Source organism: Schistocerca piceifrons, chromosome X, assembly GCF_021461385.2.
Source record: "Schistocerca piceifrons isolate TAMUIC-IGC-003096 chromosome X, iqSchPice1.1, whole genome shotgun sequence".
NCBI classification, from domain to species: Eukaryota; Metazoa; Arthropoda; class Insecta; order Orthoptera; family Acrididae; genus Schistocerca; species Schistocerca piceifrons.
The window spans coordinates 87,639,637-87,661,842 of NC_060149.1; the positions used below are offsets into that span (position 1 = coordinate 87,639,637).

A 22,206-nucleotide genomic window follows, 5' to 3' on the forward strand; every position below is an offset into this window, starting at 1 on the left:
TATATAGGATTCTAGACATGCGTTTATTTTTATCTTAATCTTCTGTCATGTGATTTGTATTTGGATCTTTCTTTATTCTGCCTAACACTGAGTCAACCATAAAAGCAACATAGTTGTGGTAGGTACAATCTGTTTCACTATGTTTATTTCCTGTTGCATGTTTTCTCGGTTCGAAGGTATTTTAATTGACCTGTACTGTACTGTCCTATTTGCTGCTTCTTCGTGTGTGTTTAGGTGACGTTTGCTGATAGAGTAACAGTGGAAAATCTAATTGGCATCTAATTTACCTACGTCGTAACAGTATAATAAAATGGATCGTTATGTAGTAAGAAAAAGAGAAGTAGAAACATCTGAAGATTCCGGTCACCGTTCAGCCGCAAAATCACCACTAGATGTGTAGGCAGAGCCCAGGACTTCATTGAAACTTCCACGACAAAGTTCATCGACTGATTCCTTTAATCCCACCGATATTGGCAATTATTTGGATACATTAGCATCAGGAAATATTAGTGATGATATAAAACACAAGCTTCTCACAGCTCCAAGGAAACCTGAAAATGATCATATCTTTCCTACTTCCGAGCACAACAAGAGAGGACGGGTTGAACGCAGACAGGTGCACGATAATCACTTTGAACAGTATCCATGGCTGGTGTTCTCATAAGTTAAAAAGAGACTTCTTTGCATTAACTATTCAATTTTTGTGAATAATAAAATCGTTGGAGGAAAGAAATCCATTATCGCCAAGAAACTTGTGACTGAACCACTAACAAAGTTTGCTAAACTTACTGGTAAAGATGGTGACCTTGAGATCCACTCTCAGCTCAAGTACCTCGTTGAAGCGCCAACGGATGCAAAGTTATTTTTGTCGACATAAATCAATTGTCAAGACACAGAATGGAAAGCATTAGGGAAAACAGAGACCGTCTTGTACCTATAACAAAAACAATGTTTCATGGAAAGCAAAATATTCCTATGCGGGAACATAGAGATGATGGCAGTCTATTAGAAAATGAAAATGATCGTGAAAGTATAGTGAGTCACGAAAGAAACTTTAGAGCTCTTCTAGGATTTAGAATTGACGCTGTATACTTGCAACTAAAAAGATCACCTTGAGACCACTAAAACGAACGCCACTTACATAAGTAAAACAACGTTTAACGAACTTATTTCATGCTGTACAACAGTGATGTTATTGAGAATACTGGAGGAAACCAAAGCTTCTCGTTATTACAGCATAATCTTCGATAAGTCTACGGTCATAGCGCACATCACCCAACTGAGTTTAGCTGCAAGATATGTTGATGGTGAGGGCAAATTACACGAAAGATTTATGGGTTTCGTTGACATCGATAAAAACAATGATTGTAGTGGAAACATTGACGATGAACCTCAAGAGAGTCAAGTTGAAGACCGTAGTGTTACTGGTGAAGTATTAGGTACTACGATTCTAAGGAGAATGGAAAGCCTTTCTCTGTCACTGGAGACCTGTGTGGGTATAGGCTCTGACGGTTGGTCAGTTAATAAAGAAAGTTATCAACGCGCAAGTAGCACCGTGTCGAAGTCATCAGCTCAACCTCGCGGTCTCTCGCAGTTGCAAATTTACAAGTGTGAGAAACTTAGCAAGCGGTTCGCAACATTGAAGAGGCATCTAAAACACTCACTGCAGTCACATTGTCAAACGAGATGGGTTGAGCGACATGATGCTGTTACTCAATTCGCAACTGATCTCGGAACAGTTTGCAAAGTTCTTAAAGAAATACAGTGTTGGAGGGATAGAACAACGGCTGCTAAAGCCAATATTCTCCTTCGAGCTCTCACTAATTGCGAGTTTATTATCAGGTTGTTTACACTGAGTGACATTATGAGCATAACATATCCAGTCAGCAAAATCTTACAGGGTGTTTCAAAAATGACCGGTATATTTGAAACGGCAATAAAAACTAAACGAGCAGCGATAGAAATACACCGTTTGTTGCAATATGCTTGGGACAACAGTACATTTTCAGGCGGACAAACTTTCGAAATTACAGTAGTTACAATTTTCAACAACAGATGGCGCTGCAAGTGATGTGAAAGATATAGAAGACAACACAGTCTGTGGGTGCGCCATTCTGTACGTCGTCATTCTGCTGTAAGCGTGTGCTGTTCACAACGTGCAAGTGTGCTGTGGACAACATGGTTTATTCCTTAGAACAGAGGATTTTTCTGGTGTTGGAATTCCACCGCCTAGAACACAGTGTTGTTGCAACAAGACGAAGTTTTCAACGGAGGTTTAATGTAACCAAAGGACCGAAAAGCGATACAATAAAGGATCTGTTTGAAAAATTTCAACGGACTGGGAACGTGACGGATGAACGTGCTGGAAAGGTAGGGCGACCGCGTACGGCAACCACAGAGGGCAACGCGCAGGTAGTGCAGCAGGTGATCCAACAGCAGCCTCGGGTTTCCGTTCGCCGTGTTGCAGCTGCGGTTCAAATGACGCCAACGTCCACGTATCGTCTCATGCGCCAGAGTTTACACCTCTATCCATACAAAATTCAAACTCGGCAACCCCTCAGCGCCGCTACCATTGCTGCACGAGAGACATTCGCTAACGATATAGTGCACAGGATTGATGACGGCGATATGCATGTGGGCAGCATTTGGTTTACTGACGAAGCTTATTTTTACCTGGACGGCTTCGTCAATAAACAGAACTGGCGCATATGGGGAACCGAAAAGCCCCATGTTGCAGTCCCATCGTCCCTGCATCTTCAAAAAGTACTGGTCTGGGCCGCCATTTCTTCCAAAGGAATCATTGGCCCATTTTTTAGATCCGAAACGATTACTGCATCACGCTATCTGGGCATTCTTTGTGAATTTGTGGCGGTACAAACTGCCTTAGACGACACTGCGAACACCTCGTGGTTTATGCAAGATGGTGCCCGGCCACATCGCACGGCCGACGTCTTTAATTTCCTGAATGAATATTTCGATGATCGTGTGATTGCTTTGGGCTATCCGAAACATACAGGAGGCGGCGTGGATTGGCCTCCCTATTCGCCAGACATGAACCCATGTGACTTCTTTCTGTGGGGACACTTGAAAGACCAGGTGTACCGCCAGAATCCAGAAACAATTGAACAGCTGAAGCAGTACATCTCATCTGCATGTGAAGCCATTCCGCCAGACACGTTGTCAAAGGTTTCGGGTAATTTCATTCAGAGACTACGCCATATTATTGCTACGCATGGTGGATATGTGGAAAATATCGTACTATAGAGTTTCCCAGACCGCAGCGCCATCTGTTGTTGAAAATTGTAACTACTGTAATTTCGAAAGTTTGTCCGCCTGAAAATGTACTGTTGTTCCAAGCATATTGCAACAAATGGTGTATTTCTATCGCTGCTCGTTTGGTTTGTATTGCCGTTTCAAATATACCGGTCATTTTTGAAACACCCTGTACAAGACCCTAGCTTGGACGTCGCGATGGAAAAAGCAAAATTAGATTCGACGCTCAAGGTGTACGACGGCATGAGAACTAATGCTGATGGCCAGTTTGCTAGTATTGTTGAAGAGGCGAAGGCAATTATGGAATAGTTAGACGTGGAGATGAGTGTTCCTCGTCTTACTGGCAGACAAAGACACAGGGAAAACTGCGTTCATAATGATGAAGCTATGACGTATGGGAAAAGAACTGTTTTTATTCTAACGCTGGACCATGTTGCGACTGACATGACAGAACGTTTTGCTGAAGAAGATATTTATCATTCAAAATTCAACATACTTTTGCCCTCACAACTACTGAAACATGACGGTAATGACCTGGCACATAAATTGAATCACTGCTTAACTGAACTACCATTCTTTGAAGAAGAATCACTCTTTGTGATTAAAAAGAGACTAATGGGAAAGATTCTTCAATACAAGCAAACGAGCATAAACGCCGTTAATGATCGTGATTCTGTTAGGCAAGCGTTGTATGTTTGTCCTAGATCTGACTATCCTACTTTGCACACGCTGTACAAAATATTTGCTTTTCTATCTGCATCTATTGCTACAATAGAAAGAAGTTTTTCAACATTGCGGCGTACAAAGACATGGCTGAGGTCGACAATGAAGGAGTATCGACTTCATGGCTTAGCTCTGTTGAACACTCACCCTGACATTGATTGTCCTATTGAACACGTAATTAACCAATTTGCCAAGAAGAATAGACGCATAGAATTCATCATTTGAGGAAGGGAACCACAATTGTAACTTTTTTATATCATAATATGGCATTGTCTTGTATATGCGTTCAATCAGTTTAAATAAAATTTTCTTAAACTGTGCATGTGACTTGGTTATTTTTTACTGTGGTAAAAGTAAAGGTAGCTCAAGATATCTTCAGTGCGCCCTCCTTGAGGTTTGTCTGTATCCGCCACTGCTTGTTGTACCACCACATTGGGTGGCAACAAAAGAGACGCTTTCTTACTCTTGACGGTTCCCATGTGCGCAGTAAGACTGAACAATTTTAATTTGCAATTTTCGTCTCGCAGATCTTAATTTTCTTTGAAAGTCTCCGTATTAGGATTTCTATTATATCAGTGTGTGGTTATTTTTTCTCCAAGTTTCGATGTTTTTCTTTCATTTTTCAGGTCGATTTAATCCAGATACCTGTCTCTCACGCTAACAACGCCCAGCGCCTCGTAGCTACATTGTCAACAAACTATCATCTGTGTCGGATTCAGGTAAGAATTAATGAATTATTGCACCATACGCGTGATACTAACGGTGACTGGTATAAAATAGTATAGTTAAGGCAAACTCAGTTGTCTCATCGGTACTCACCTCATGTCTTCGATTAGTCGGCGTCTGCTGAAGATAAAATTACTTTTACGCTCTCTTAAGGGAAAGCCGACGCGCCTCTACCCAACAGAGAAAAGTGTCACCACCTACTTAACAGCAGTAACTGAGTGATTATCTAACTGCGTATGGTCCCCACGATTTCTCCACATTCTTGACTCAAAACTTGTTAAGTCTCAGGCTTATACTACCTTAAAAAAAAGTCTCAGGCTTATACTAGCTTAAAAAAAACCAAACTCCGAAGATTTCGTACTACACGTTTATCGAGCTCCCAAACTTCAGTGCTTCCATCCCTTACATTTTTTTTCTTATCATACAGAACGTCATATACATCTGGTACATCACTAAGTTTGTGTAAAATCTCGCATTGTATAAGTAAAGAAATATCTTCTACAAAAAAATTTTAGTGGGAGGAACAGACAATGAGATCCGCGAGGACAACCTCCGTAGTACTCTGTGGGATTGGAAAACCATCTGAGAATCCCACACAACTATTCCATGTAGCTCCTATCTAACATTCTTTTATAGCCCAGTTTCAAACACGACAACAATACCCCTCTACAGGTAGGAAAATGCGGTTGCTAAGTAGCAGAGGTAATTAGACGAGAAATTTAGTTTTCGAAATGATTGATACTGCCTCAGTAGCTATTAGTCGTAATTCAAGATTGCATCAATATGTTGTCATGCATGTTTTTTCACCGGCCATAGGTAAGACCCGAGGAGACAACCTTATATACTAAGATGAAGTGGAAAATGCCATTGTTCAGTAGCTGTCTGCTACTATGAGTGGAATAGTAATCAATACAAATAGCACTGAAAAACAGTTTTAAGTGCTGACGTCAGTGAGGCCCCGGAGTCCGATGGAGTTCCAGTGAAGCTATAAACGGTATTTGCAGATGAATTAGCTCCTCTCTTGGCGATAATGTGTGACATTTACCTTGAGCAAAGATATGTCCTCTGTAAGCCCAGGTCGAACTCTTCTACAAAACAGGAAGTAGAACTGGTCCGCAAAACTGTCTCTCACATCCATTTGTAGCAGAATACTATAACGTAATCTGAATTGAAACGTTATGATTACCTGGAACAAAATAAGCTTCTCCGTGGAAAACATCATGGGTTCCGAAAACATCCATCATGCAAAATCAAACTTATGCTCTTCACATGTGATATCGTCAACACTATGGCTAGAGGAAACCAGGTTGATTCGGTGTTTCAAGACGTTCGAAAGGTGTCTGACTCAATACAGCATCGATGCTTGCCAACGAAAATACATTTCTATCATATATATATATATATATATATATATATATATATATATATATATATATATATATATATATATAATTATTATTGGTGTTTTGCCCTTAAAGAGCGCATTTGGACTAAACTACATGGCCAGTTCCTTTTGCTGCCTTCCTTGCTGCCCAAACTTCCCTCATTCGCTCGCTGTGTTTCTGTTTCCGTTCCTCTGTCCATGCTTCTTGCCGGCTTTGTGTCTTCGGATTCATCTTGATTGCCTTTTTGGTTGCCCATATTTCTTTCATCTTTTGGCTGTGATCTTGCTTGTGTTCTTCGGTCCATTCGTTTGTCGCATTGTATCTCATGTAGTTTACTTTTCTTAATGATGTTTCTGAACTTTATTCTGTCGTTTATTGTGTCTGCTGTTATGTTGAGCTGGTTCAGGTCGTTTTCTACCTCTGCCACCCATCTGTTGTTTCTAGTGGTTACCCAGTCGAAGATCTGTTTGGTCAGCCTGTGTGATGGCATTCTGAATAGGTGTCCATAGAATTGTAGTCTGCGTTTTCTAATCTTTTCTGTGATTGTCTCCGTATGTTTGTACAGTTCCTCTGTAGGTTTCTTGATCCATATTCCATTGTTGTTAGTTGCGCCAAATATTTTCCTATATATATATACACTCCTGGAAATGGAAAAAAGAACACATTGACACCGGTGTGTCAGACCCACCATACTTGCTCCGGACACTGCGAGAGGGCTGTACAAGCAATGATCACACGCACGGCACAGCGGACACACCAGGAACCGCGGTGTTGGCCGTCGAATGGCGCTAGCTGCGCAGCATTTGTGCACCGCCGCCGTCAGTGTCAGCCAGTTTGCCGCGGCATACGGAGCTCCATCGCAGTCTTTAACACTGGTAGCATGCCGCGACAGCGTGGACGTGAACCGTATGTGCAGTTGACGGACTTTGAGCGAGGGCGTATAGTGGGCATGCGGGAGGCCGGGTGGACGTACCGCCGAATTGCTCAACACGTGGGGCGTGAGGTCTCCACAGTACATCGATGTTGTCGCCAGTGGTTGGCGGAAGGTGCACGTGCCCGTCGACCTGGGACCGGACCGCAGCGACGCACGGATGCACGCCAAGACCGTAGGATCCTACGCAGTGCCGTAGGGGACCGCACCGCCACTTCCCAGCAAATTAGGGACACTGTTGCTCCTGGGGTATCGGCGAGGACCATTCGCAACCGTCTCCATGAAGCTGGGCTACGGTCCCGCACACCGTTAGGCCGTCTTCCGCTCACGCCCCAACATCGTGCAGCCCGCCTCCAGTGGTGTCGCGACAGGCGTGAATGGAGGGACGAATGGAGACGTGTCGTCTTCAGCGATGAGAGTCGCTTCTGCCTTGGTGCCAATGATGGTCGTATGCGTGTTTGGCGCCGTGCAGGTGAGCGCCACAATCAGGACTGCATACGACCGAGGCACACAGGGCCAACACCCGGCATCATGGTGTGGGGAGCGATCTCCTACACTGGCCGTACACCACTGGTGATCGTCGAGGGGACACTGAATAGTGCACGGTACATCCAAACCGTCATCGAACCCATCGTTCTACCATTCCTAGACCGGCAAGGGAACTTGCTGTTCCAACAGGACAATGCACGTCCGCATGTATCCCGTGCCACCCAACGTGCTCTAGAAGGTGTAAGTCAACTACCCTGGCCAGCAAGATCTCCGGATCTGTCCCCCATTGAGCATGTTTGGGACTGGATGAAGCGGCGTCTCACGCGGTCTGCACGTCCAGCACGAACGCTGGTCCAACTGAGGCGCCAGGTGGAAATGGCATGGCAAGCCGTTCCACAGGACTACATCCAGCATCTCTACGATCGTCTCCATGGGAGAATAGCAGCCTGCATTGCTGCAAAAGGTGGATATACACTGTACTAGTGCCGACATTGTGCATGCTCTGTTGCCCGTGTCTATGTGCCTGTGGTTCTGTCAGTGAGATCATGTGATGTATCTGACCCCAGGAATGTGTCAATAAAGTTTCCCCTTCCTGGGACAATGAATTCACGGTGTTCTTATTTCAATTTCCAGGAGTGTATATATATATATATATATATATATATATATATATATATATATATATATATATATTGCATGGGGGCCTAATTATTTATAATGCAAATAATTTTTTATTTTTAGTCGCTGTTTGTCCGGCTACGAAGTCTCGTAACCGGTTGGCCCTGACTAGTATTAGTACGCAATCTGACTGCATAGAAGAACAACAAAGAATCAAAGGAAATTTCCGTTACCACAATTAATTAATTAAGTCCCCAGCAACTATAAAAGCTACGAAACAAAAACTACTAACAACAAGGCACAAGTGTAACTGTTCTGTGTGTGGAAGTGTGATTCAACGTACACATCTGGCACGGTTCTTCCTCAATAAGATAAGATATTTTAAATACCATTTACACTGAATTAATTAAATAAAACTGAAATACTATAATTGCACATAGAAACCCGAATTACAGTCTAATACATGAACACAAGCCAGATGCTTTGTTGACTGAACCTGTGACCAAGAGGCATTGTTAGTTAAGAAATTAAAAAAAAAATGTTTTTTTACCTTCATATATATTGACTAAAAATACACTCTGATCATTACAACATCTCCATTCGAACAACATCTGCTGTCTAGCCCATCAAAACAACTGCACACGACATGGCCTCAAATAATACAGCTATCAACATCCTCTCAGCAAAGCACTGTAACTACCACAACTTCTGAACAAGCACTGCCAGTGGAGGCGCCGGAATCAAACTCTTTGGCGCGATCTCTGGCGCTGTGACTCAGTGTAGCCACCTTTCATATGCCCCTCCTCCACGGACTAGAATTTGATGGTATTTTTGCCAGCGTTGGTGGCGAAAATACCACCAAATTTGTAAAAAAAAATACAGACAAAAATAAAAGATAATGTTAATAAGTAAATATCACATAACTAGATAAAATTTTGGCTTTGCACTGACCCTTCAATAACCTAATATATAAAATACAGTAAGGAATACAAATGCTTGCATACATGTGATTTTACATAATAGTTTACACAAGTATCATATGGTTAAACAATTCAATCAATAGCGTCAGCAATGACGAATAGGTGTTGGTAAGAGTCTTATAACATTTCATAAACAGTAAATACACAAAAAATCTGTTTATACAAATATTCACATAAAATCCTTTCAATAGTTCAATAAACAAGTAGCATTCCTCAGAGTAGTTGACAGTTCAAGCCGTAGCACCCAGTAATGGTCAACAGGTGCAAATAGCAGTCCCATAACATTTCATCAGCAGTATTTAAACAGCTCCAACAGTGGCACCCAGAAATGGCGAGCAGGCGGAGACACCAACAAGTGACATCATCTCAGTAGTAGAAGTTCCATCAGTGGCACCCAGCAATGTTGAACAGGTGCAGACAGCAACAAGTGACATTATGTCAGTAGAAGCAGTTCCATCGGTGGCACCCAGCAATGTTGAACAGGTGCAGACACCAACAAGTGACATTATGTCAGTAGAAGCAGTTCCATCAGTGGCACCCAGTAATGTTGACAGGTGCAGACACCAACAAGTGACATTATGTCAGTAGAAGCAGTTCCATTAGTGGCACCCAGTAATGTTGACAGGTGCAGACACCAACAAGTGACATCATTTCAGTAGAAGCAGTTCCATCAGTGGCACCCAGTAATGTTGAACAGGTGCAGACACCAACAAGTGACATCATTTCAGTAGAAGCAGTTCCATCAGTGGCACCCAGTAATGTTAACAGGTGCAGACACCAACAAGTGACATCATTTCAGTAGAAGCACTTCCATCAGTAGCACCCAGTAATGTTGTACAGGTGCAGACACCAACAAGTGACATCATTTCAGTAGAAGCAGTTCCATTAGTGGCACCCAGCAATGTTGAACAGGTGCAGACACCAACAAGTGACATTATGTCAGTAGAAGCAGTTCCATTAGTGGCACCCAGCAATGTTGAACAGGTGCAGACACCAACAAGTGACATTATGTCAGTAGAAGCAGTTCCATCAGTGGCACCCAGCAATGTTGAACAAGTGCAGGTAACAGTCCATAATATTCTCTATCACTAATTAGACAGCTCATCAGAGTTCATCAGCAGAAATTAAACATTTCCAAGTGGCACCCATCATGTTAAACAAGTGCAGGTAACAGTCCATAATATTCACTATCACTAATCAGACAGTTCATCAGAGTTCATTAGCAGAAATTAAACATTTCCAAGTGGCACCCATCATGTTGAACAAGTGCAGGTAACAGTCCACAATATTCACTATCACTAATCAGACAGTTCATCAGAGTTCATTAGCAGAAATTAAACATTTTCAAGTGGCACGCACCAATGTTAAACAGGTGCAAGCACGAACAACAGTTTGAATGCACACACAATTGCTTTTACAAAATTATTATCAATGCTCTTACACTAAACATACAAATTATAATAAACACACAAGTGATATCAGATAATTGTCATATTAACTATAACAAATATCAGTAAACCTATAATATTTATGGGTGTCTGTGAAAGCCACAACAAACAAGTAAAATAATATTTAGGAGATAGGTCGGTACCAATTATTTGGGATTAGAAAGGAAAACACACAAAACACACTCACTCATCTTTCATCCACATTAAGTACTACTGTGTAATTGAATAGTGTTAACTGTGTAAATGCAATTCTGTCAAAATTTGATGTTCAACGTGTGTATCAAGTAGTAGTGGCAACAGTGTATAACAGTCAATAATAGTTAGTCAACGTCATAGTCATCATGTCAAGACAAATGTTTGCCAAGCCAAATCAAATGTACGGTTGCTGAACAACTGTCAGTGTGCCAAGATATGCAAATACTTCCACTGTCCAAAAAAAAAGTATATACTGCTTAGTGATTTAACAAAGTGTGTGTGTAGACAATCTTCCTTCCACTTGAGTGTGCTAGTCTGTCATCTTCATCCTCCTTGTTCCATATAAACCAACAAAAAAAATATGCTCCTCACTTACTTTACCTCTTATCCACCAAAACTCCAATAATCATCAGCATCACATAATCTTAATACTTCAGTAATACCTCTTACGTCGATACATATAAACCTTATCATCAATATCATTTGCCTTACCTCTTGTCCACCAAAACTCCAATAATCATCAACTTCACACAATCTCAATACCTCAATAATACCTCTTCAATACGTCGACACATATAAACCTTATCGCCAATATCATTTCACATCCATAACAACTCTTTCCTCTAGTCAGTCTCCTCGAACAAGTACAGATAAAATCCTAGTGCAAACTTCAATTCATCATCCCATAAAATCCGAAGACACAATGTCCACACACAACCTCTGTGTAATCCATCTGACCCAAATCTTCTACTCATTATGACTCATAAAATACATTTTGGTTACCTTGTCCATCATTAAATAAAAGAAATGCCTACATGACCTCTAACAGCGTTTAGTTTGAATAACTTTCAGTAAGTAAATACGAGTACGGAGTGTGAATGATAGTAATAATTCACAGTGTGTACACCACTTTAAGAATCATGGCAAAACAGAAGCAAACATGTGGAGTATTTCTTGTGTCAAGTGTCACTTGCTATTTCAATTGCTCACGAAGAATGCAGTGTAATAACTGTCAATGGTCTAAACTTAGTGTTGGCATTTCATGTCGTTAGCTTCCTTCCTATTAGCATAAATTTATACAGCTTCCATAAAACCTCCAGCTCATGTGACTTCTATGAAGTTTCTTGTACTAATGTCGTTCGTAGAATTATAGCAGTTCATTGTCTTATCATAACATATAAAGCACTGAGCGTAAGCAAAACATGCAATAGCGAGTAAATATACCAGTAGAGAACAGAATGTCAACAAGTGGATACAGCACAATCCCTATAACGAGGCTCTGCCAAGCAAACAATCTATAATTAATACCATAGTGTGACCTAAACTCCATGTGCGTACACCGCATATCAGCATTTCTATATACCAAATTAAAGAGTAGTTATGACAACAAACAGAAATGTATAAATATGCAATCCATACGCAAGCAGCAATTATGTATCTTACATAATAAACAGGACATTAGCATCACATCAGCATAAGCAAATAAATGTTCATATGTAATCTTAATAAGTAAACATGAAGGCGCAAGCAGATAAATCACAAAGTGTAACCTACATAAATAACCACATCAGCACAATTAATCAGGTGACAATTATAATTTAAATAAATAAGCACAGCAGGCACATAATAAGAAAAATATGACATCAGTGAAAAAGCAGTGCAGCCAAGCGATGCATAATATACACAAGTAACAACCCTGTTCATTAATCAATCATTGTCAATATCAGTTAACACGAAATATGAATCACGTAATCGCGAGCAGCAAATTACGTCTAAAGTACGTACCAAGTGGAAATATGTTACCTGAAAAACAAACTAAATTAATAGTTACCTTTTTAGTTTATTACTTTCTTCTCCGAAATTACATTCTTCCTGAAATTTTCTCGATAGCAAGTCCTCTTAACGTCGGACACACACAGAATTTACCTGAAGTTCTTAAATATTTTATACAACCGTATCCTGAAAAATACTGAACATTAATAACATAATTTATCAAGTCACTATAGCTTTATACTGAATTTAATCAGAGAAATTAGACTGTGTATTTGTTTACGGCTGTCAGTGCATTCGCACTGAGCGCTCGATCAGCTGTAGGTACGCGTGACGTAGGAAGTAATTGTTTGCGGTCAGCGACTGCCTTGTGCGGCGCGCAGACTTGACTGTTGCTTTGAGTACGTGCCGCCGCCGGAACACGGCGCGGTATCCTTGTACTCTTCGTGTGTTTACGTATAACTGTTAGTTTCTCAAAAGTATATCATTCCACAAAATTTAAACGTTCGATGTATGATGTATTCCCTTAGAGCGCCGAGATTTAAGAGTTTCTACTTCGACAGTGTTATCATGAATAATTTTGCGAACTCTATATGGACCGTTATAAAGCAGAAAAAATTTGCGACACAAGCCTTTTCCTTTGTGAGACAAACGGTGAGACTTAATTAACACCTTTTGACCAACTGACAAGGTTTTTAAACGACCAGGACGCTTAGCTGATTTCTCTCTTCTAGCAGCCGCAGATGTAATATTTTGTAGAGCCAGGTTGACAATTTCAGAATGCCGCAGTTTCCGTGAAGGCGGAAAAGGAACGATTTCAGAAATGCGATTTGTCGGTGCTTTATTTTTTAATATCAATATAGGCGGTAAAGAAGTTGAATCATTAGGGAGTTCATTCAGAATGTTTTGAAAAATATGAAGATACTGATCCCATGTTCTGTGATTCTGATGACAATAAAGTCGACACAATTTATTGATTTCCTTCATCCATCTCTCTGAAGCGTTAGATTGAGGGTGAAAAAGTGAAATGAAAATTGGTTTAATCTTACGACGCCGTAGAGTATGAAGCCAAATTTAAGAGCGAAACTGTGATCCATGATCTGATATAACCTTATCAACATGGCCCACTTCTTTAAGAAAATGTTTGATGAAAGAATTAGATACTGAACGAGCTGTTGCTTTGCGTAAAGGTGTAAAACACACATATTTTGATGTCAATCCCACTGCTACCAAAATGTACGCAAAACCATTAGTAGAACGAACCACTGGACCGAACAAATCGACTGCAGCCATCTCCTTTAATTTCGCTGGAATGATAAGAAACAACAGTGCTCTGTGAGAAATAGTTGGCGGCTTAGCCTTTTGACATAATTTGCATTTGAAAAGAACAGATCGAATACGTTTTTCCATATTACTGAAGTAGCAATTTTCTCGTAATTTATGAAAGCATTTTCTGGGACCAAAGTGTGCATAACTGAAATGTGTATACCAAATCAATTTATTAACTCACTCATCAGGAATGCAAACTAACCAAAAAGAGTTGTCAACCGATTTTCGTTTAAAAAGAACTTTCCAGATAGTTCGCAAAAACGAGGTGTGGCCAAATTGTCCAATCTAACAAAGCGTCTAAGAAAATTAGAGACACCAAGGAAACTACGAGCATCACGTTTTGTAATAGGAACAGCATAATTACGAACAGCGTCTAGTTTCTCTGGATCAGGAAAAATACCTTCTGTAGAAATAACATGACCAAGGAATTTCACCAGAGAACGACCAAATTCAGATTTTTCCAAGTTCACTCTAATGCCAACTCTTGCAAAAATACGTAATAATGAATCCAAAGTTTTGTTATGTTCACTCCAAGAACGTTTAGCATAAAAATATCGTCAATATATGAAGTAATATTGTCACGAAGATAAACAGGTAAAATTTCGTTTAAACTACGAATGAATGCTGCTAAAGATACAGTAAGTCCAAACGGTAATTTCCGAAATCATTTTTGGGTAAAATAGTCATATCCGGTTATTCTTTAACGAGTCCTTTTCTAGATAGATTGATAGTCGAAGAGTTGTTTTGATAGATACAAAGAATAGTAAAAGAGTAGGCAGCGATGCAGAAAACTAAAAGGGAACTAGCACCACTACAGCTCGGGGCCCTGTGCACACTACGGCACATATTCACTTAGTGTAGCGAATCCCCTGAGGACTTAAATAGCCGCACATAAATTCCAGTTTGTGACTTAGTGGCAAATTTGGCGGAAGTGCGTACGTAAATTGATCTAACCATGAACATGGATGTATGTCATTCTTAGAATTGCGAAAGATCTTAAATTTCCGAACGGTTAAAAAGTGTTTATAGTCAAAGTTTTCGCCTCGTGGCGACAAAGACCTACCGCGTCTGTCTCAGTCCGAATGTCGATTATTGTCAAGTTCGCGCGCCTGGCGCTCTCTTCTTGCATCTCGTAAATGAAATAAATTACTTTCTTCAAAGCCCTCTGCTATCTGTGATTCTAAATTTCTTCTGCTGTCTTTTCCTACGATTTCGCCTTCAATTTGTTTGACTTGCTTTCGTAATGCCTCAAATTTCCTGTAAACGCGTTCATTAAATTTTCCCTGATTTTCAACATGTTTATTTATGCACTGGTACTCTTCTGTTTCTGCAAATGGCAATGGAGCTGTATCATCTGAATCTCTGTCCCCATGTAAACTAAGATTTGTCAATTTATCTGAAATCTCCTCAGCTCTTTCCGATAAGTCACCTATTTTTTCTTTCTGTTTATTTATGTTTTCCGTAAGTGTCGCGACTCGGGTTCCAGTATTGACACATTTAGTAGTTAACTGTTCATATTGTTGTGTTAGGTTATTTATTCTGTCATTTGGTACAGATTCCTCGATTCTCTCAAATATTTCTTCCTTATCGTGTGCACGTTGTAAATTTAACTCTGAAAATTTTTGTACTAGCACGCGATCTCTTTCTTCCTGTTCTCTATCATGTTCCTTTTGTCTAATTTCTATTGAAATTAATCTATTATTGTGAGCATTCAAAATCGGTTGTACTTCTTCTCTAATTTCTTTCTTTAATTCATCTTTCATATTTTTGAAACATGTCCCTATTCGTGAGTCTAACCGTGTTTCCATTGTTTTTAATTCAGATCCTGTGATCCCAGTGAGTCTAACCGTGTTTCCATTGTTCCCATATCAGTTTCTAACCGTGTTGCCAATGTTCCCATATCTGTTTTAATTGTTCCTATTTGTGAGTCTAAAAGTGATCTCAAATTTAATATTGCACTCATCAACTGCTCCATATTAACTTGTTCGAAATTCTTTTCGCCCCTAACATTTTCCGTAAAACTAACTTCCTTCGTCATAGCAGTATAGCTATCTGTGTTCGATACTATTTCAGAATCTTCTAGCGTTAATCTCGTATTCTGTGAATTTTTTGATTGAGAAAAATTTTGAATTGGTTCCGGACTATTTTCCCGACTTATTAAATTGTTTTCTACTTCATTATTCATCCTACTGTTCTCCTGTGTTGGCGAGTTCGCCATGTTAACAATTTCGTCATTCTCACTATCCATCATTTTTGCCTTTTTCATCGATCGCGTAATCATTTACAAAACATACAAAACTCGTCACTATACGAAAATTACACACAATATGACACTTTATCACCAACAATACCATTCACACGAAATGCTTCCCTCAAACACGATTAACGAACAATTGAAATCTTCATAATCGCACAAAATTGTCAAACGCGTATACAAGACATCAAAAATTAAATTCTGCAAAAATACCATTAGAAGAATGACAAGACAACTGCAAATGTTCAATTACCAAATCTACACATGCAATATAGACTACAATTATTAAACTACAAATTACTACAACAATCCTACTGTCTGCTATTTTTACTATCAAAAGAATTCCAAGGGACGATCCGAAGCAGCGGTCGCCACGTGCATGGGGGCGTAATTATTTATAATGCAAATAATTTTTTATTTTTAGTCGCTGTTTGTCCGGCTACGAAGTCTCGTAACCGGTTGGCCCTGACTAGTATTAGTACGCAATCTGACTGCATAGAAGAACAACAAAGAATCAAAGGAAATTTCCGTTACCACAATTAATTAATTAAGTCCCCAGCAACTATAAAAGCTACGAAACAAAAACTACGAACAATAAGGCACAAGTGTAACTGTTCTGTGTGTGGAAGTGTGATTCAATGTACACATCTGGCACGGTTCTTCCTCAATAAGATAAGATATTTTAAATACCATTTACACTGAATTAATTAAATAAAACTGAAATACTATAATTGCACATAGAAACCCGAATTACAGTCTAATACATGAACACAAGCCAGATGCTTTGTTGACTGAACCTGTGACCAAGAGGCATTGTTAGTTAGGAAATAAAAAAAAATAAAAAAATGTTTTTTTACCTTCATATATATTGACTAAAAATACACTCTGATCATTACAACATCTCCATTCGAACAACATCTGCTGTCTAGCCCATCAAAACAACTGCACACGACATGGCCTCAAATAATACAGCTATCAACATCCTCTCAGCAAATCACTGACTACCACAACTTCTGAACAAGCACTGCCAGTGGAGGCGGCGGAATCAAGCTCTTTGGCGCGATATCTGGCGCTGTGAATCAGTGTAGCCACCTTTCAATATATATATATATATATATATATATATATATGCTGGACTGACAGGGGAGTAGTGTGGATGACTAGGTCTTCATTCTTGCTAGATTTCACCTCCCCTCCCTCTATAACATCATGCACTGTTGCCAGATTTCCCCTCTCACCCTCCTCCTACCGCTCTAATGTACATTTTGCATAAAATGGTGGGAATTTAAACATTAGTGGGAAATCCAAAATAGCCCAGTTGTGCTAGAGGGTTTTCCCCTCACTCCTCCAATGTCATTTTGGAAGTAGGATACTAATCATAGGTGTAAAACAGTCGGAAATTCAGAAATAGGCAACTGTTCTATTGCTTGTAAATCTAAGATGACGGCCTCGGATTCTTCTGCAGCTCGCATGGTTGTCAATTTTGTGGGTTTTACCCAACCCTATGATGTCTCAATCCATGGTGGTGGACTGTGGGATGGCGATGTCTCCTGCATGGCTGTAAGATTGTCCCACCCCTATGATATCACAATCCAAGGTTTCTCAGCTCACTCGTTGCCAGATTTCCTCAGTTTTACCAAGCCATATAAAATCATCCAAGATGGCTGACCTTGGGATGCTGGTGCAGCTTGCAGTTGTCCGATTCCTCAGCTCACTGGTGCAGCCTGCATGGTTGCCAGATCATTTAAATTGTATGTTTAGAATCCTATACTAAGTGTAAATTAGACGGAAATTAAAAACAAAATCGCCAGTTTTTCCTTGGCACTACAGTTTAAAACAGTGCAGCCAGCACATTTAAACAATCTCTCTCATCACTCTAATTCCACAGTTTAAACAGTTGTTACCCTAAGTTAGGAACCCAAGAGCTTTCTTGCCGCAAGCTTAAGTCAGCTCGTACTATGTTAATTTTTTATTTTGAAACAAGTGCCAGCGCTGCTGGAATAGGATAGGTACCATTGCGTCTTTATTTAAACAAATACCACGGTGTCACAGCTCCACATCTTTCATCATGCCAAGTGTAGTCGGCTCACCCATTTCACTGCCACCAGTGGAGGTCTACGTAGCAAGCACCGAGTCTCATTCGCTGAATCCACGCTGTCTAAGTGTTGGAACCACTCGATGGGCGCCAAGGCCGCCACAACGGTTAACCATCTTGTCGTGCTGGAGAGAACCACACAGGAACGGCGCACGCACACTACTGTTTCGGCTGCCAAACATGAAGTGCAGGATAGTAGTTCTCACCGCTAGTATGTTATTTGTGATGGAGCTACAATCAAAACTACTGGCGTGGGAATACGGAAATGCAAGAAGCACACATACACCTTATCCTTTACTGAGTAATGGCAGTATATTCTAAATAAACAATAGCCCACACCTTTAAGCGCTGTATAGCCATTCGATGTGTTCCTCACAACATAGATAGAGCTATGTGACAGGGAACACACAATGCAACTCTGTATAAGAGTGTTTGCGTTCAACGGTATAAAGGTTCTGAATGTTATGACTACAATAATTTATCACCTATGCCAAGTTTGTTTCATGTTAGAAAATGCACAGTTATTTCTAGATACCATTGTGAGCTATCATCATAAGAATTATTACCAGTAAGAATTACATTCAAAGTCAATGAAAATACTTCCATTTGTACGGAAAAATCTAACTCATTGTCTTGACTGCTGCATAGAATTGTCAACGGACTGAACGTGTGTTCTTCCAGGTTTCCAGAGGTCTCTGACATTACAGCATGGGTTTCGAAAAGGACAATCGTGTGAAACCCAGCTCGCGCTATTCGTCCACGAGACTCAGACGGCCATAGACATGGGTTCGCAGGTAGATGCCGTGTTTCTTGACTTCCGCAAGGCGTTTTATACAGTTCCCCACAGTCGTTTAACGAACAAAGTAAGAGCATATGGACTATCAGATCAATTGTGTGATTGGATTGAAGAGTTTCTAGATAACAGAACGCAGCATGTCATTCTCAATTAAGAGAAGTCTTCCGAAGTAAGATTGATTTCAGGTGTGCAACAGGGGAGTGTCGTAGGACCGTTGCTATTCACAATATATATAAATGACCTTGTGGATAACATCGGAACTTCACTGAGGCTTTTTGCGGATGATGCTGTAGTATATCGAGAGATTGTAACAATGGAAAATTGTACTGAAATACGGGAGGTTCTGCAACGAATTGACGCATGGTGCAGGGAATGGCAATTGAATCTCAATGTATACAAGTGTAATGTGCTCAGAATACATAGAAAGAAAGATCCTATCAATTAGCTGCAATATAGCAGATCAGCAACTGGAAGCAATTAATTCCATAAATTATCTGGCAGTAGGCATTAGGAGTGATTTAAAATGGAATGACCATATAAAATTAATCGTCGGTAAAGCAGATGCCAGACTATGATTCATTGGAAGAATCCTAAGGCAATGCAGTCCGAAAACAAAGGAAGCAGATTACAGTACACTTATTCGCCCACTGCTTGAATACTGCTCACCGGTGTGGGATTCGTACCAGACAGGGTTGATAGAAGAGACAGAGAAGATCCAACGGAGAGCAGCGCGCTTCGTTACAGGATCATTTTGTATTCGCGAAAGCGTTACGGAGATGATAGATAAACTACAGTGGAAGTATCTGCAAGAGAGACGCTCAGTACCTCGGTACGAGCTTTTGTTGAAGTTTCGAGAACATACCTTCACTGAGGAGTCAAGCAGTATATTGCTCCCTCCAACGTATATCTCACGAAGAGACCATGGGGATAAAATCAGAGAGATCAGAGCCCACACAGAGGCATATCGACAATCTTTCTTTCCACGAACAATACGAGACTGGAATAGAAGGGAGAACCGATAGAGGTATTCAAGGTACCCTCCGCCACACACCGTCAGGTGCCTTGCGGAGTACGGATTTAGATGTAGATGTAAATGTACATATTTACACATTTCATACAATAGCAACTCAAATGCACTCAGATCAAACGAATGTGATCTCTAAGGCATCAAAGTGAGTGCTCCTCAAACCAATGTCGCAGGGTTTGAGCCTTATTCCACAGTCAATTATAAGGGTGCTTATGTGGTAAAAGGTACCGTAATAGTCCACAAAGTCGTGAGGTTTGTGTGGCGCAGTTAGTAGAGTACTAGAGTGCACGCCTCGTAACTTGGCGTGGGGGTCTGGATGCTTAGAAGCACGGATACGTCCCGTGACGTGCTAACCAATAAGCAATCCGCCTGCTGCAGCGTGCGCTCCCGTTCATTTCGTACAGTGCGGTGTGAGTTTACGACTGGTTTTAGCATTCTGCGTGGTGTTATTTCGAAAGATATTTCGAAGCAATCTGATCAATATAAGTGGCAAAAATAAATATCAGCCAGTGTTACACAAGCAGGCGAGAGAAATAGCGTTTCGCATGTATCAATTTTTTGGATGTGAGTCAAGCGGCATCCACGTCTGATCACAGATCGTCTCCTGGTGTTGCCAAGTGCCAAGAACGATCAACTGAGGCGTGAGGTATCAGGTTGAGAACTGTTCAGCACATCGCAAGTGAAGCCAACACATCTGCTGAATAGAACGGATCATCTATCTTTCAGAAGGCTGGCAAGCACAGAAATCGAAAGAAATTCGTAAGTGAGCTCGACCATTTCAGCGAGAATGTATTACGGAGCAAAATATTTGAACGGCAGACAAACTATGTTCATACATGAAAGAAGCTGGTAATTTCAACAGCAGCAAATCTACCGTACTCAGAATATTAAGGGAAATGGGATTTAAATACAGAAGGACCAGTGATGGAAGAAAACTGCTCTTGGAGAGAAATAACATTGTAACAGAAAGACCTGTGTTCATGAGATCAATGCATGAGATAAAACAAGCCGGAAAGTCGCGTATTTATTACCTCGATTCAACTTATGTTAATCATAATTATTCACAACCAATGTGCTGGAGGATAAGTGATGATTTTGGAGGCCTGAAAGCTCTTATGGGCAAAGGGAGGCGCCTTATTGAGCTTCACGCTTGTTCTGCAGAGACAGGTTACATTAATATTTAAAGCATCGAAGTCGAAGCATTAAGATGACCACCACTCTGAAATGGCTAACGCTGTCTTCAAGCAGTGGTTTGTAAAGCAGCTACTTTCGAACTTGGCGGAGAATTCTGTTATTGTCATGGACAATGCAAGTGTGCACCCTGTGCAAGTGAGTAAGGGTCCTACTTCAAATACCAGAAATAATGAAATTATTTCATGATTGCCATCTAATGGAATTTCTAACATTGCGTCACAAACTAGGGCTGAGTTGCTCATGCTCATAAATGCAAACAAATCTAAATATTGCACTTACGAGAGAGATGAACTTGCGAGACAGTATGGTCACCGAGTAATCGGGTTACCACCATACCACTGCCACTACAATCCCATTGAGCAAGTTAAAGCCCATATCGCAGTAAGAAATAGCAGTTTCCGGATTGCTGACGTCCAAAAAGTCACACATGAAGCAATGAACAATGTAACCATCTCTGCGTGGGAAAACTGTGTGAGATATTCAGAAACATTGCATGAAGAAGATTTTAAAAATGGTAGTCGACAGAGACTCGGCAATGGAGCCTTTCTTAAAGATTCCGATTCGTCTGAATCAGAAAACAAGGCTGAAGACGATGTTTTGGATTAACTGTATCAATATTGCTTATTACTGCACTCAAAAATATATCGTACAACCTGTCTGTGTAAGGTAACTTGAGACTAGATTTGCTTGGCTGGTAACGGACTGATCAACAAATTTTTATTCCTTATGCAGTTTCGGTGTGGACTTTGAACAAAGTTCGTCTTTGGTCTTCAACAACACGTCGATTTTGTTGTGGACTCTGCTTAAAGTTAGACTCCTAACCGTAAAAATATGTAAAATTTGTTTTGTATTTATGCTAGTGTGATTGCTGTCTTCATTTTTGAAAGAGTATTATTCGTTCATTCCACATGATATTTCAGTTATGTCAGTGATTAAATATTCTAATATCTACTTCGAAAATTTGTGTTGGAAA

The 22,206-nt window shown here is 40.4% G+C and overlaps 1 long non-coding RNA gene across 1 annotated transcript in view; it reads left to right on the forward strand.

Annotated features, from left to right (window-relative positions):
* The window catches only part of LOC124721094, a 209,024-nt gene that overhangs the window by 107,180 nt on the left and 79,638 nt on the right, over nt 1-22,206 (forward strand). The window contains exon 2 of the long non-coding RNA XR_007006263.1: nt 4,623-4,715. This is a non-coding gene — a long non-coding RNA (uncharacterized LOC124721094). The remainder of the gene's footprint in view (nt 1-4,622; nt 4,716-22,206) is intronic.